Consider the following 15,351-nt stretch of genomic DNA (forward strand, 5'->3'; position numbering starts at 1 on the left):
ATTTAAAACAAGCTGCTCCCCAGTCTGGTATACATTTGCCCCTGACCTAGGAGATGTACACAACCCTACAACAACTTGTGTATTTGCACCTCACGCCACAAGGGCAATTGTTCCGGAAGGGTTTAGGACCAAGTTTTGCAATGTGTTTAAAAGCACTTTGCTGCATACAGTTTGGTTGAGAAAATTCTAAACAAGTGATTAAAAAAAGAAGTTAAACCAAAAAAAAAAAAAATCCCTCTGGCCAAGATCTAAAAGCGTGGCTGCCTGACATTAGATTCTACGCCCACGTTTAAGCTCCCTCACCCCACCTAAGGGAGCACTTAAGCACTTCAGCCTTAAATGCATGAGCAATCACATTGCCTTGGGATTGGAGGGGTGGGGGGTAGGGATATTCGTGTGCTTTGCTGGGTCAGGACTCTGACCTGGAGTCAGTGGGCATTTGATTCTTTTGAAAAAATCAGGCCCTTTCTTTAGCTCTTTATATGTATTTGAGAGTCTACTTTTAGACAATTGCTTTTTTTAAATCTAGGCCTAAACACATTCCCCGTAAGAAACATGCTGTCCCTGATATTTGGGTCAAAATGCTCCCACTAGGAACAAGTTATTTAAACCACTGGCCAGCAAAGATACAAACTAAACCAAACCCCTCCTGCCCCCCCAAAAACCTTTCCTTCCCTGAAAACCAAGGTTAGTTTGGGTCCTGCAGTACATTTTGAAAGGCTGTTGATATAAAGCCATGCTATTTTCCTTTCTGTGTCACTTATTTAAAGAGGAATCTTGAAGCGGTTGTTTACTGCAGCAATGCTTAGGAAGCAAAAGAATAGCAAGTGTATTTCCAAATGCCCTTAGCAGCTTTCTTTTTATTTTGCTCTCCAAACCGCTGCTATTCAAGTTCTCTTCTTCTCAGAGCACTAACAGCTAAATTGTTCTATGCACACAGCTCCCATTAGCAAAAGAAGGAGTCATGCACATCATTCCCAGGAACCACTTTAACAGCACAGTCCTATATGACAAGCTGTGCCTCAAAAACAGAGGATGCTAGATAAATATTAACCACACAATGTTCTTATTTTAACTTTCATTTAAAATAGCATTTGGATTTTAAAATCCACATTTATATTGTTTGGTATCAGTCATCTTTGTCTTACCGGTTTAAGAAATTAGCTATGCCAGAGCATAACAAATCTGCATTAAAAGCATGGGGTTTGCTGTTTTATGTTGGAGAAAAAAAAGGGGGGGGGCGCTGACATTTGGATTTACCATCCAACCTCAATAATCTACAAACCCTAATTTATCAGCAATGAGTTCATGTCCTTTGCCTTACATTAATTGCATTGAAATTTCCGTCAATTATTCAAACTCTCCATTGTCACAACTCATTTAATATCTCTTGCTCCATGCAGACAATCTGAGGTTTGACTCTGTGTAGCTTCATATATGAAAGACAGCATGATTTCTTTATAAGGCAGAAATTCCCTTGAAATCTTAAAAAAGGGGGGGGCGCTTTAATATGAATGAGCGTATGCTTTTGCATTATTTTTTATAAGGGCAGCATATCAGTTTCATTGGCTGCATCAAAATCAAGCTAAAACTATAGATCAGAAATTTATATAATCTTACTGCATACATTCACACTTACTACATAGTATGAAAGAAATAGTTTTTTTCTTTTTTTTAGGTAGTGTGGGAGGAGAGAAAAAACATGTTTTCCCCTAATGTCAGACAATTAGTTTCTGATTTATATCTCAAAGCACATCAGTTGGTAAACCTTACAATTTCATCTTAGCTAGAGTAGCTGTGGATGGTTTTAGAGAAAACTCATAAAAAATTAAAATTGTTTTCTAAGTCTAGTAGACTTTTTCTTCTCTGTTATCAAAGCAGGGAATTCTGGTGTCTAAATGCAGATTATGTATTAAAAAAAACACTCTTGTATGAACTTTGCTTTTTTATTAAATTAGTGAACGTCTTGCTCTTCGTGGGTAAAAGCAATGAATTACACTCACATGAACATTTTATGTTTGTAACTATCTATACCAGTAACTCAAAAACCAAACAAACAGTTGTAATTTTGTAAGAAAAGGTAGAAATCATATATCTTAAATATTTCATTCCACACTTAAAATGACCATGGTCAAGCACATGGATATAACTTTAAAATACAGCAATGTTAATATCTAAAGGTGGAGTGCACCACCAATAACTGAAATTCTCCAAGCAGTAGTTACCATTTACTCACAGTTTTGGACAACGTGAAAACATAAAAGCTGTCAGTTGCAGTATTGTTGCATATTACCACCACTCATCATAAGGTTGTCTTTGTGGTCAGTGTCTTTTCTTCTCCACGTTATATTATTTTCATATTCTTTTATCACCAACTTGGAGTTTGTGAGAATCTGCACAATAACAAACGAACGGGTGAGTTTATGCAGCAAAAGACTGCAGTATGGACATGAGAAAGCTTTCAAGTACCATGCTTCCAGGAGGTTTATTTAAACCATAACAAAATAATTAAAAATTGCTTGACCATACCTTTTTAATTGGCTCCCTATAGAAGGGTTAATAGGAATTCTAATACCTGTGTAAAAAAAGACAGATAAAGAAAACAGTATAATGGAAAATAATTCACATTGTCTCTGTAAATGAGGCAATAAATGCCTGCAACACGAAGCTTCAGTCTGACTTCACAGCAGGGCCTGGTGCTTAATTGAAAGTCCTAACTAGACCCATTTATCAAAGAAATCACTCAGAGGGAAATTTAATTATCACAATTAATCTATATTTTTTTAGAAAGTCTCAGCAAAGCACACTGAAAATTTCTTTTGGAAGAATTTTACAATATTATAACCAAACAAGTCAAGTGCCAAACTTCTCCCACCTCGGAGGAGAAGAAAGGAAGGCGCAGGATGTTTTGCATGAAGAACTCAGTAATGCCACTTAGGCATGGCCTAGGGTAGCAAGCACCGCCACAGCAGGAACTCAAAAGGAAATACTTCTTCCCTAAGTCACAAAATTGCTTCTTTTGCAAGTCAGAGTGAAAGCCTGCTGTTTTAGCGAGGGACGCTCCACCGCATACCCCGGCAGCTGGCTGCATGGAGGGGCGTTTGGCCAGGACCCGCCACCTGTTGGGGCTGGGGCAGTCCTCAGGTGCTGCTGGGGAACAGCCCCTCTGCGCAGCTGGCTCTGCCGCACTCCCAGCACCCTTTCACTGCCTGCCTCTGTCATAGTTTATCTTCAGGGCACACGCAGAAAGCCCAAAGGCACAACCTGGCCTCAACTCAGTGACTATCACATGATGCTTTGGTGAAGTAAGGAACTAGTGGCCCATTTTGTTTTAAGCACTTGAATAAACAGGAGATGTCTTCAGCAGAGCTGCCTGTGCCTGTGTCAGAGTTGAATTTGTGCCATTGAGCAAGGTGCCATTCTGAAACCAGGATATTTCTCCTGAGTAACTCAAAGCTCAGCTCTGAGCTGGGTTTGCATTAGCAGGTATGCAAGTTGGAGAGGGAAGGGAACTCTAAGCTAAGTTGCCCACACCTATGCTTCTCTCACCCAGGGCTTTCCAAGAGGTTTTTGTTTGTTTTTTAAGGCTGGGTGACATTTAACTATTTAAATTTTCTTTCTTATTTTGAAAAATAGCTCCTTTTTTTTTTGGTGAGCTAGCTCTTATTTCCCTGCCTCCAAAGTAAGCCTGCAATGTTGCAGAAGGCTACCTCAGGCAGCACTTGTAGGGGCAGATACCAAGAGGAGCACATCTGTGTGCATCACATGGCACTTGACATGCCCATGTGATGATGAAAAGAAAGCCCCAAGAAATAGGCAAATGTTTGCCATGGTCAAAACTCCCTTCAGTCAATCAGAAAGCTGATAGCTGATGGGTTTTTAGAGCTCCTGGATGCCAGCATACAGCAAGTGCCATGCAGGAACCTGCTCCTTTGCCTTGAGAGTGCAGAGCTCCAGCACTCGCACTGGAAGCAGGATGCAAGGAACTGGCACACTTGCACAAGCTTCAGTGAAGGGAAACAGCAGGCACTAAAAAGGACAGGGAAAATGGGGCCACAGCTTTTCTTTCACATTGCGTGGCTTGCACAAGCCCACACTTACTCCTGTTTCCCCAGGCCTAAAGTGAGTCCATAAGACAGACTGAGATAGCATCATATCCCTTTCTATGCTTGAGAGAATTGAGAGTCAGAGAAATTATTCTGAAATTATTACCCTTGTTAACATTTTTGTGCATGCAGTTTCCCCCCCTTCAGTGTGAAAAGTTGCAGCTTGCTCTCCCGATGTCACTGAAGTTGTTTACTGCCTTTTTTTCTGGGCTTCCTACATTATTCAGGTTATACTAATCACCAGAGGGGAAGGAAACAACTCCAGAGCAGATTGAATTACCGTTTAATTGGGCATCCTGTGAAATAAACATTGTAACTTGGATAAGATTAAAATGTGAGTCACAAGTCTGGTGAATTTTCAAGTGTTAGAGAATGTGGTGAGGGAATCAGGCAAGAACAGCAAGGAGCAATGCCCAGTGGAACAGCATTGGGTGGACAAGGTGACTTATTTTCACTAGAATCAGCTAAACACTCCAGTGGACACATTTGGACAAAACACTGACTATTATCTAAGAAGAATCAGATTTTCAAACAAATTTCCTTTTATATTCATTTTCCTGTGCTCAGCCCATCTGTGAACGCCTTCTGGTGATATACTACTGTCCCAATTCAGGTAAGTTCTTAGATATTAAAGATTAGTACTTACAAGCTCTGCTGAGGAGGTATTTCACTGATAGGACTGACATCTTCCATTCACTCCCCATTTGCATTTGTTACTTTGCAGTTCTTCTGGTCAGTAGATTTGCTGGAAGAAACAAGTTGCAGAAACAGAAATGAAAACTATGTTGTAGACTGTTCATTAAAAGACAAATTCCAGTTGTGCAGTCATGATGTAATCTATTCACACCATTCTCATTATTTTATTTAGCTGAATGGAGACAATGCTGAATTTATGGGCAGAGGTCTTCATTCAGCCATGTAGCAAACAGCACGTCAAGATCCTACTTCACAAGCTGCCTAAGTTCAGCTGTTCCTGGTCTACTTTCTGCTTTGCCTCCCTCATGAAGTTGCTGGTTGAGGTGGAGGATTTTGTGATGCAGACACCTGTCTAATAGAAATCGGCCAGACACCAGATCAACATTTCAATCCTGCACAGGCAATTGCGTAGTACTTGGATGGAAACCAGTCCTGGCTGCTGTCTCCCAGAGGTGACTGCACACCAGTCACCTGGAAATGAAAGGCTCCTCCTGCCCATGACCGTTCCCTTGAGCTATGTAGTCCTCGGGATATTTATTGTGGCTTCGAAATTGCAAACTTGTTGGTTTGCTGTTTACCACCAGGTGGCCTAACTATTCCACCAGTCATGAGGAACCAAGACTCCATTAGAGAATAGCAGCTGGAACTTTTTAAGGTTTGCATATTTTTGTTGCCAGTCCTCCACTTCCCCTCCTTTTCTATTATTCAGTTGATTAAAAGCTATCAGGGATGCTGTGATTTCTCAACCTGATCCTTTTCTCTGAACAGCTCCCAAGAAAACTTGTGCTTCCAACAGTGCAACTCTAGCTTTAGAGGAACTCAGCCACCTCCCTTTACCTCTTAGTCCAAAGGTACTCTTGCCATAACGACACAGATAACTCCTATGTTTCTTAATGTTTCAGTAATTGGAGATTAATTCCTTGCCTCAGATCTGTGTCCTGATAGGAGGTTTTCTGACGACCCAGGAGTCCCACACTGGCCCTGTAAGCTGGGTTCAGCGCTGCAGTATGGCCCCAGAGCAGCGCAGAGCACATTTGATGGGCCAGAGAATCTGACTCAGCTACTTAGACTTTTGACTTTTAAAGCCATCGATGGCTTGGGACTTGAGCACTTGTCCAACTTAGCTGATTGGGACCGGTCTGAGCTAACAGTTCCTTCTGTTTAAAGAGAAGCTGGTGTCACAGCTCAGTCTGTTAAAAGTCCTACAGTTGTGGACTGAGTTCCCCTCTTGGACTGACAGAAGTTAGATTTAGTGATGTAAAAATGGGAAGGGCGATAGTCTCAGATGCTCATCTCAGATTTTGCTTGATGAGAAAGGTGGGAAAGGCTCTAATTGACATCACAGCTGCATGAACTGAAAATAACAACATGGGCACCAATGGGATTACACCGAAATGCAGGTCTTGGGAGGCCCCTGAATGACTTAGGAGAAGAAAGCATGGTTTTGCGAGGAGTTATTTCATGTACTGCAACACTGATGGCTTAGTTTTGTATTTTCTACCATTTCTGTAATGCCTGAAAGCTTTTGGACAGTACTTTCAAAACAAATCTCAGTAACTAAAGTGATTAACTAAGATTGTTTCTTTGGTTAAAACATCCATGAGTCATTTGTTTTCTTGTCTTTATAATTATGCATTTCTGTTTTGATGTGAGCAGCAACAAGGTACCAGGGTGGCAGGCACAAATGTCACATTAGAGCCCAGCAATAGAAGCATCTTCCCAAGATCAGTTCCCATCCGCTCTTAAACTGTTGCCTGACAATCCCAGATCAAACCTATGCTGTTTCTGAATGTCCGCTATCACAATACAATTGCAGCACAAGGGATAACTCCAATGGGCAGGTTTTCCTAAAGTATGTGGTGATTGAACTTTTAAAAATACCAGTCATTTGGAGAAAATTTCAGAAGACTTTAAATTACTTTGGTAAATGGATGAGTTATAAATAATAAATACATGGAAATTGGTAGAGATTTTCAGTTGCATCACAAAAATGTCATGAAGTAATACTGGATATTTCAGCTACTCTAACCTAGCCTTGGGCATAGAAGAGTCCAATTCTGATCATTTGCAGGATAAGCAATCAAATTCAGGGTAACGAGACTCAAGCCAAGGTGTTACTCTGGATTTACACCACTGCAGATAGAGGCAGATGCTATCTCCTAGTCTATGCATCCTCTGAGAATAAAATTAATTTTAAATTCTCGTATCATTTGCTTGCTTGTGCACTTATTTGCTAACTGTCTGAGTGAGTGAGCTATTCTGGGTCAGTATGATTTAGGCATCCTTTATTACACAGTTTCCAATTCAGTACATTTTTTAATCAAGACTAAATTGAAGTCAGGTTACAGATACATATAAATATAATATATATTTAGTGAATACATTGAAAACCCCCAAGTCTAATTTTGAATATAACTATAATAGAATGAAAAATATGAAGGGTCTTTTATTTTAAAGCAGAGTGTTAAAATATTGCCACTTCTTAAAGGCAAGTTAAGACCTATTTTCATATTTTTAAAATCACATTAGCTAAATGCTTGTTAAGGAATAAATAGTCCAGAGGATAATTGAGACTTAGCTGGCTTAAGCATTAATGAATCACAATCAGATGCCAGATCATTAATTAATTCTACAAATTATAATGTTGCCATTACTGGCAAATACTATGAGAAGTAATACCAAGGAGCAAATTAAACTGCATAGTTTTCCTTCTTACTATATGTCTTTTGCCAAAAATAAAAATGTAGTGGTTATTTTTAGTTGATTATATACAGTGTCTATATTTTTAAAACTTTTGGATGAGTCTTAATTTTTCAAAACGTTTCTATTTCTTTAACACGCTATTTATAGAATGTACCTATCAGAGACTATAAGGACATTTCCATCAGTGCTGTAGCCCACAGAAAGTGAAAAATAATGAAAGTGACAGAAAAGTCAATTCGACACTTCCTAAGCCTCACAAAAATTCACACCCCTTCAAATCAGTCTCTTTGGCAAAAGACAGAATAATGGACGGGTCTTGCAATGTGGCCTGAAGTGCAACAGTCTCAGGCTCTGTCAGACCAATGTGGAAAACGAATTGGAGGGGAAGCAAGAGAGGCAAGAGAGAAGGTCAGCTGGGCATTTCTAGCCACCAATTCTCATCCTACAATAGCAAGGAAGCTGCACTATATTTGGAAGGTGACAAACTTCAAGAAGTCTTTTGCAGAGTGGATAACTAATCTGAGGAGCTTGCTCTAATAGGGTACCGTTGAGGCCAGAACCTTATGAGGAGTAAAAGACCAGACAGTTATGAGACTAATGAGATAATATAACATTACTCTGATCAGAGTGAAATTTAAGGGCTAAACCAACAGAATTTTTACACCTTTCTCTGAAAATGCTGTCATTATTTGAACTCTTAGTTTGATCTAGAACAGCCTTTCCTGTTTTCCCAGAATGTGAGTGTCTTCAAACTTATCTAGAATCCAGAAGATGCAGGTTCTTCTAGATCAGATTGAAAAGGCTTTAATTAGACCTGGAGATAAACCAAAAGCCAAGGCATTGAGGGAAGAGTAGACTGGTTTGCTCACTAAAGCATCACTAAGTAAGGGCCTCGGTGCAGTCTCATCCAGCTGAGACTGTGGTGTCCTGTGAGAGTGAGCCATGGAAGAAATATCCCATTTTTTCTTCATATACATATTGATGGATATTTTCATTCCAGTTTCTCCCTATTTTTGATTGGAAAAAGAAGCCCAAGTGGATCTGGTTTTCCTAAAAATAACAGCTAAACATTCTGAAATCTGTAAGTATTGCAATTTCCCAAGTACAAGCACAGCTCAGTGTCCAGTAGGCATCATAGACCTGTGAATCTTGTTAACACGAGCTACCTTTCAGCTGAAGAACAATAAGGTGCCACCTTACTTTCATCTTGCCTGTATTAATTTTCATCCAACTAATATCTGTTCACCATCAACGGTAGACAAATCTCTGGCAAAGCAAAGATATAATGTAGATCAGAGAGTGCTAACACAATGTCGGTGCATTAGCTCACTGGTACTCTTTTATGATGGCTTCATATATGTGTTGAGTAGATGAATTCTTGGTAATTTTTTATCCTTTGGGATCTCAGAACTACCAAAAGGAGTTGACCTTTGCCATGCAATAAAAATGAAACTTCAATAGATAACAGCATAAATATAATACATTCTTTTATATATATATATATATATGTATTATCTACCCCTGTACTCCATATATGGCCCTTTTCCATGTCTGGAGATGACAGATAATATGAAAGCTTTTTTTGTGACAACTTTTGGCTGCTGCCAAAATTAGAGCCTCTAAAGATAGCCCAATAATTATGAGCTGCCGCTGAAGTTGCTGTCTTGAACACAGGTCTAGAAGCGACCGACAGTAGCCAAGTGTGGATGACTAGGGGAGTATGAGACAGGCATGGAGGGGCTTTTTCAGCCTGCAACAATTTACAGCCCACCATCTTCTTCAGCTATTGTCATTGGATTTATTACCCCTTGAGGAATTTTCTGCATATGAGTATGTCGTCTTTTTTTTTTTTTAACTCTACATTGCATAAGAAATACAACCAATATGTGTCACTCCTCTTTTCTACTCTTAGTCTTTGATCAGGCTACATGCTATTTTGGTGGAAAGATGACTTTTTTCATAATTACTTAGAGGTGGAAGGGACTCTCTTTACACAGCTGGGTGGCCAAGTTCCTGGTGAAACAGCTACTATAATTCTGCTGGGATTTCTTATTATCATTAATGATTTGCTAGGGCACTTAAAGCCTGCAATACTATCCCTTAAAAGGATTTAAAATCTAAATGCTTTAAAAAAACTGCATGGCTTATGTCCCTATTTTCTGCCACTACAGCCGTAATTCTTTTAACACTATAAAGTCTATCCCTGTTGGTAATTATTAATGCCACCATCATCAAGGAAAACTAGAAGCCCAAAATGGGCACTTTCACAACTGTTGAGTGAAATCAAGGAGTATTCAGCTGTTGTTGAAATAGCTTGTACATGAGGCTGTTTGCTCTTTTGCTTTTTTGTTTTCATCATTCTCCATCCATGGAAGTTAATTAATGACAGTAATTACCACCTAGACCAAATCTGTGCAGGCTAACAGAAGCTTTGTTCCACATGGACTCTGCCATGTGGTGAGGGACAGTTGATAAGGACTTTTTCCCTTTCAAAGGGCATCCAATGGTGGTATCAAGGTTATGGCAGTTTGGGGAGAAAGAAGGAAAACACAGTGGTTCGTCATCGCAAGTCAGATGTCTGCTGAAAAATAACCGACAATGGCAGCAACTGGCAAATGGCACAAAAACAGATACATCTCTTTTTGTTCATTTGTTACTGTCTTACAATCTTTCAGCTGCTTTACTGAGATCATTTGTATAAAGGTGATTTTTGTATATGGTTTTACAGAAGAGGCAAATACACAGTGATGCCTATAGAGGTGCTGCTATCGCAGTGCTGTCTAATCAACAGCCACTCAAAGCTACGCTGCTCTGGAAAATACATTAGATGGGGCATGATTTTAAACCCAAATAGCTATGCCATTATAATGCCCCATACAGACTCACTTATTTACATATAAATGTGCCTTTTTTGTCTTAAGTTGTGTCACCTTGCATACTCTCATCCCTGAATGAAAGCAACTTTATGTCAATAGAATTAAGTTACTATAACAAAATTAACGGTAGTGGTGCAAAAGGCAAAACTTTTTACGCGGACAAGCTGTCACCTGGGTCTGAGGCTGTATGTCCCAACTTTGATGGAGAGGCTGCAGTCTACCTCACTGGTGAATTTGCCACAGCCCTGGCACTTTAGATGTTTGAGATCCAAAGGTCCCTAATCCAGTTCCCACTGTGTCATGTTTAAATTTAAGTTCATTGGCACCTTCAGTGAGCTGGTGTGTGCTCGTCTCGCTCCATTGTCATTTACACTGAGGGATGATGTCAAAGAGAAAGAAAGAGAAAGGCAGCAAAATATACTCAGAGAGCTTTTTCAATAAACAATTTGGGGAAAATTATAAATCATAGCAGAAGCAAGCTATTTCTTATGAAGCCTTCCTAGAAGGTGTGACAGAATGGGGGAAATCCTGCCCTTAGGAGAGTTAATGGGAAACATTTCAACAACTGCAGCAGGGTAGGATTTTTCCGATTGCCTAGCATCATGCTCCTGTCCTTTCCCCCCGCCTCCTCTCCAGCACACGTACAGTAGACAAAGAGCGGTACCGCTGTTATTTCAGCTGTCATTTCAAAGGAAGAAGACTGACTTAATTCCCTATCACCAGGTCAGTTAATTGGTTGGAGGTCATAAAGGATAACGATTTCTATTGTTCGATTTAATTAGACATAGGCTAGAATAAAATCATTTGAATTTTCTCATAACATGATTTATCTCTTGGATAAAGGATAAAAGCTTATTTCAATGGCAAATCATGGCTTGAGTCACATCTGGAAAAAAAACTAGTACCTAAAGTCACTGAAATAAAACTTCATTGTGGTGTAGTCAAATGCAAAACCCATTCTGATTTCTACAAGAACTGTGAGCAATATTAAGTGTATTTTAGCTCTGTTGGTTTTTGGAAAAAAGGTTAAGCTCCTAGTTAGAAATTGTAAAAAAGGGCCTGGGAAAATTGAAAAATAGATTACGTTAATTGATTGTGGCTCATGATGAAAGCTATCTTTAGGATCTACCATTTCGTTAGGATACTGCACTGTAACAACCTTACAACAACTGTAACCACCATATAGCAGAACTGTAAGTTCCAGCCTTTTAAAAATCATTTCCTGTGGGGCAAAAATCCCAGAAATGGAGCAGATCAAGAACTTCCCCATGCTGGGGCAGAAGGGTTCAACCTAATCAGCAGCTTGCTTTTTTTTTTTTTTTTTGGACTGTATGCAAACCTCCTGAAGTTCGTCATCTAGTATCTTGGAAGAGGCAAGAATTTTATAGCATACTGACAACAAAAAGTCTGCTGGTCACCTGACTTGTCATGTGGGTGTGTGTGATGACTAGTGGGTCTAGAAGGAACAAAGAGATGGAGCAGAAAGTCACTGAAAAGGAAATCTTTTATACTTTTTCTTTAGTGAGTTTACAAAACTGGTAATTGCTGGCTGGGACCCAGATACTGCGTGACCAGTCAAGAGATGCAATGATTCTGCACTTTGCCAAAGTAGCTTGTTCCCAAAAGCTCATCTGCAGCCACCTCACTGTGTTAAGCAGTCAACAGCTGGCGGAGCTGGTGGGGCTAAGTCTACCCTGCTTTCTCTCTCGTTGAAGGCCAACATTTTGCCCAGTGAAGACATTAAAGTGATATCAGCATAATGCTGTTTTCTTTTTGGTATAAGCTATTAAACCAGAGAACTAACCTGATCCCGTTCCAGTATAGGACATGTTTATTCTGATACAGAACATCTTCTGGGGGTTAGTGCATGTTGTTTGGAAAGCAGTTTCAGTTATATGGATAAGAGCCACTGAAAGTGGGACACAAACTTCTCTTCTGAGTGTTATATCTGTCCTAGATACTGTAACTATTACCTGATTTTCCAGATGGACAAGATACTAGACTGAAGAAGCATAGGACAACTCAAGGTGTTGACTCTTCCCCCTGGGATCACGTTGGCTGTCAGCGACCCGTGCACATGGGCTTCATGAAGTCAGGAGGCTGCTTCTTCAACAGGCCTTGCTGGTGCCCTGGCCAGGGCTGAGCACAAATGCGGGCACTGCCTTCTCCGCTAACACCTGCCCTCATTCGGGGTGGCATTCTCCCATCTTTCCGTCCCTTTCCCCTCCAAATTGTTTCCGCTATTACCTGATAAATCCCTCAGGAAATCGCTCGGTTTGAAATTGCCCTGTTAGGCTTGCTTTATTCAAACCCAGTGAGTAAATTGCTAGTGTATGAGCTAGAGTAGATCCACTAAAGCTAGTGGAGCTGCTCCGGTTCACCCCAGCTGTAGGTCTGATCCATCTTTCCTCATCTGGTTCTTTAACCAGCCCATTTTTCTTGTTCCAACCTTTTTTCTCATCCACATTTACCAGTCTAGTATTTTGAATTTTTATGCAGTCTGCTTTCATTTACTGTTAAAAATGCATCTCCAATATCAGGCACATCATTTTCTAAGACTCCGTCATGCCAAGAGAGTTAGTAAAACATCATTTTTTCACTTCAGTTCCCAACCCATATGTTTTCAAGTAGCACTAGGGAAACATTTTTTAAAGGACGGGCTCCAGAGATGGCTTCTAATATCATCAGCAATGATAATCAAAAGCTGCTTCTGCAGAAGCTTGTGGGATTATTAGTCTCTCGAAAGGAAATTCAGCAGCTTTTCCTGCAGTAACATTTATTCTCCACCCTTCCACCCCAAGTTATCACTCACCTCAAAGTGATGACACCATGGACAACTCTATTTCCATATGCAGTTCCTATTTAAGTTTCAGGAGGGGCAGTTTCAAGGGGAAGGAGCTCACACCTGATTCTGTTATTAACTGACAAGTGCAACACTGACAGATTGTTTAATATTTCTGTGCCTCGGATCCCCTGTGAAGTAATCCTAATAATGTTATTTGCCTATCATGTTAGTTTTCAGAGACTTTCTTACCTTCTGTTTGTGCAGGACAAAATAGAATAAACCCCAAATAACAATAAAAATATCAATATAGATAGAATAACCCTAGCTAATCGGGGGCTAGAGCCCCCCTGACTTTCTCAAGCAAGCATAACTAAAATGCTATTAACAGTTCATCATAGTTCATAGATTGTCCAAGTTATGCTGCATTTCTAGTTGCAAAACACCTCTGAAGAAGTCTTTTTTTCTTTTTCTCCCCCAAATTTAAGCACAATTTCAGCTAGTCACAACATTAATGTTAGGTCTTAGATTCTTCCACAAAGGCTCACACTGCAGGTTGCAAACTCTTTTGGCTGGTTCTGTTCAGGCTCGAGTTAATACAGCCTGTTCCTGCCCTGCAACCAGCAGGGCTCTGGAAATCATGTCCGAAACAACTATTGCTGCTTATGAATACTGACCTACTGATCATCATTTCTGCCAGCCTTCCTGCTAGTGACCCCACTGGCAAGGAGGGCAATATCAACAAGGCGCGAAGGGGTGGGAACAGCAAGTTTTCCCTCTAGTCGGGGACGCAGCTCAGCGTTGCCTTGGCCAGGACGGCGCATGTGGCCGGAGAGAAGAGCGGAGCCCAGCTGAGTCCTGCAAAAGGAAAACGGTTCCTTTCCCACAAATTCACAGAAGGCCATCGCCTGGCCTTAGCTTGCGCCTGCCTCTGCTCAGGTGGACCACTGGGAAGAATTTACTGATAAAGAAAAATATTCAACTGCATCTCACATTTCTGCTCCTGAAAGGAGTTTGTAAGGAACAGAACATAAGCTCTTGCTTGGCCATGAGGGCAACACTATAACAAAAGGCAATAAATAACCCCTGTAAAATCTCACGGACAAAGACCAGTTTTCAATCGTCTTAGCACGGCCTCGAAAGCAGAGGTGAAGCGGGGGAGCAGGCGGGGAGCTGAGCGGGGCGCCGGCCAGGGCTGGGGATCGGTGCCCAGCACCTCTCTGCCTGCAGGGCTACGCAGACGCCGTTGCGGCACCCAGCGGGACCCGGGCGCACCCACCGCCTTGGCCCACGGCCAGACAGGACCCTGGCAAGAGAAAGTGAAATATAAATTCTGCCCCCGGGCAATAAATTTCACAGCAGCCTAATTTTCCTAGGAAAGACGCCTTGGGCAGTGCCTGTGTGGCCCAGGAAGGAACAGGCTTTCAATTTTCTAGAATTCCCTAATCTGCTTTATCGGTCGCTTCTCCCTAAACTGCTGCGGCTCCCTGAGAGATTTAAAGCCACAGTGGCTTCTTCAAGGCCTTCTCCTGATTATTAAGTTTATTCTCATCCAGTCAAGACAGAGGAGCATTAGCATGTGATTTACAGGGTATGACCAATCGCAGGTACCAGCACTCAGTATTTGAAATTCAAGCAGTAGCTACTTGCAGTAAACCGGTCATGATCAATCTAGAGATAAAAAGGCCAGTCCTACCTTTTTAGAAGGCAGGAGAGATTCATATTTGAGGTCTGTCAGTTTTATCCTGCCAAGCAAGATGTTGTGCATCACTCTGAGGAATCAACGCGTGGAATGACAGTTGCACGGTATTAATACATGCCAATATGCTGGATCTAATTCTTTTGTTTAGAGGGGTTTTTGTTTTGTGGGCTTTTTGCAACCATCTCCTTTTCCTCTCATGTGTCAAGTCTTTGTTTGTATTTGTCAGGCAGGCAGTGGATTCAGGACAGGTTCTCATGCCACAGCATTCCTTTACCTAATGAAAACAAGTGAATAAAACATAAGATAAGTATCTTTAAATTAAAAAGAGAGACAAAAAAAAAAAAAAAAAAAAGAGGACAACCAAAATCTGAAGAAGAACATTTCTTTTCCAAGAAAAATGCCTACTGAATGGATGAATCTCTCTTTTTTTTTCTTCTGCTTTAGGTATACACTTATAATCATACCCTAATTAATTAAAGGAAAAGG

The 15,351-nt window shown here is 40.7% G+C and overlaps 1 long non-coding RNA gene across 1 annotated transcript; it reads right to left on the reverse strand.

Moving 5' to 3' along the window:
* Positions 1-1,970: 1,970 nt before the first annotated feature.
* LOC106492036 (uncharacterized) lies at positions 1,971-15,128 on the reverse strand. The gene is made up of 4 exons (XR_001293911.2): positions 14,860-15,128; positions 4,753-4,851; positions 2,530-2,575; positions 1,971-2,393 (listed from the first exon to the last, which is right to left on the reverse strand). It is a non-coding gene; the product is annotated as an uncharacterized lncRNA (long non-coding RNA).
* Between the last annotated feature and the right edge of the window lie 223 nt (positions 15,129-15,351).

This window comes from Apteryx mantelli, chromosome 5 (assembly GCF_036417845.1).
Source record: "Apteryx mantelli isolate bAptMan1 chromosome 5, bAptMan1.hap1, whole genome shotgun sequence".
In the NCBI taxonomy this organism is placed as follows: Eukaryota; Metazoa; Chordata; class Aves; order Apterygiformes; family Apterygidae; genus Apteryx; species Apteryx mantelli.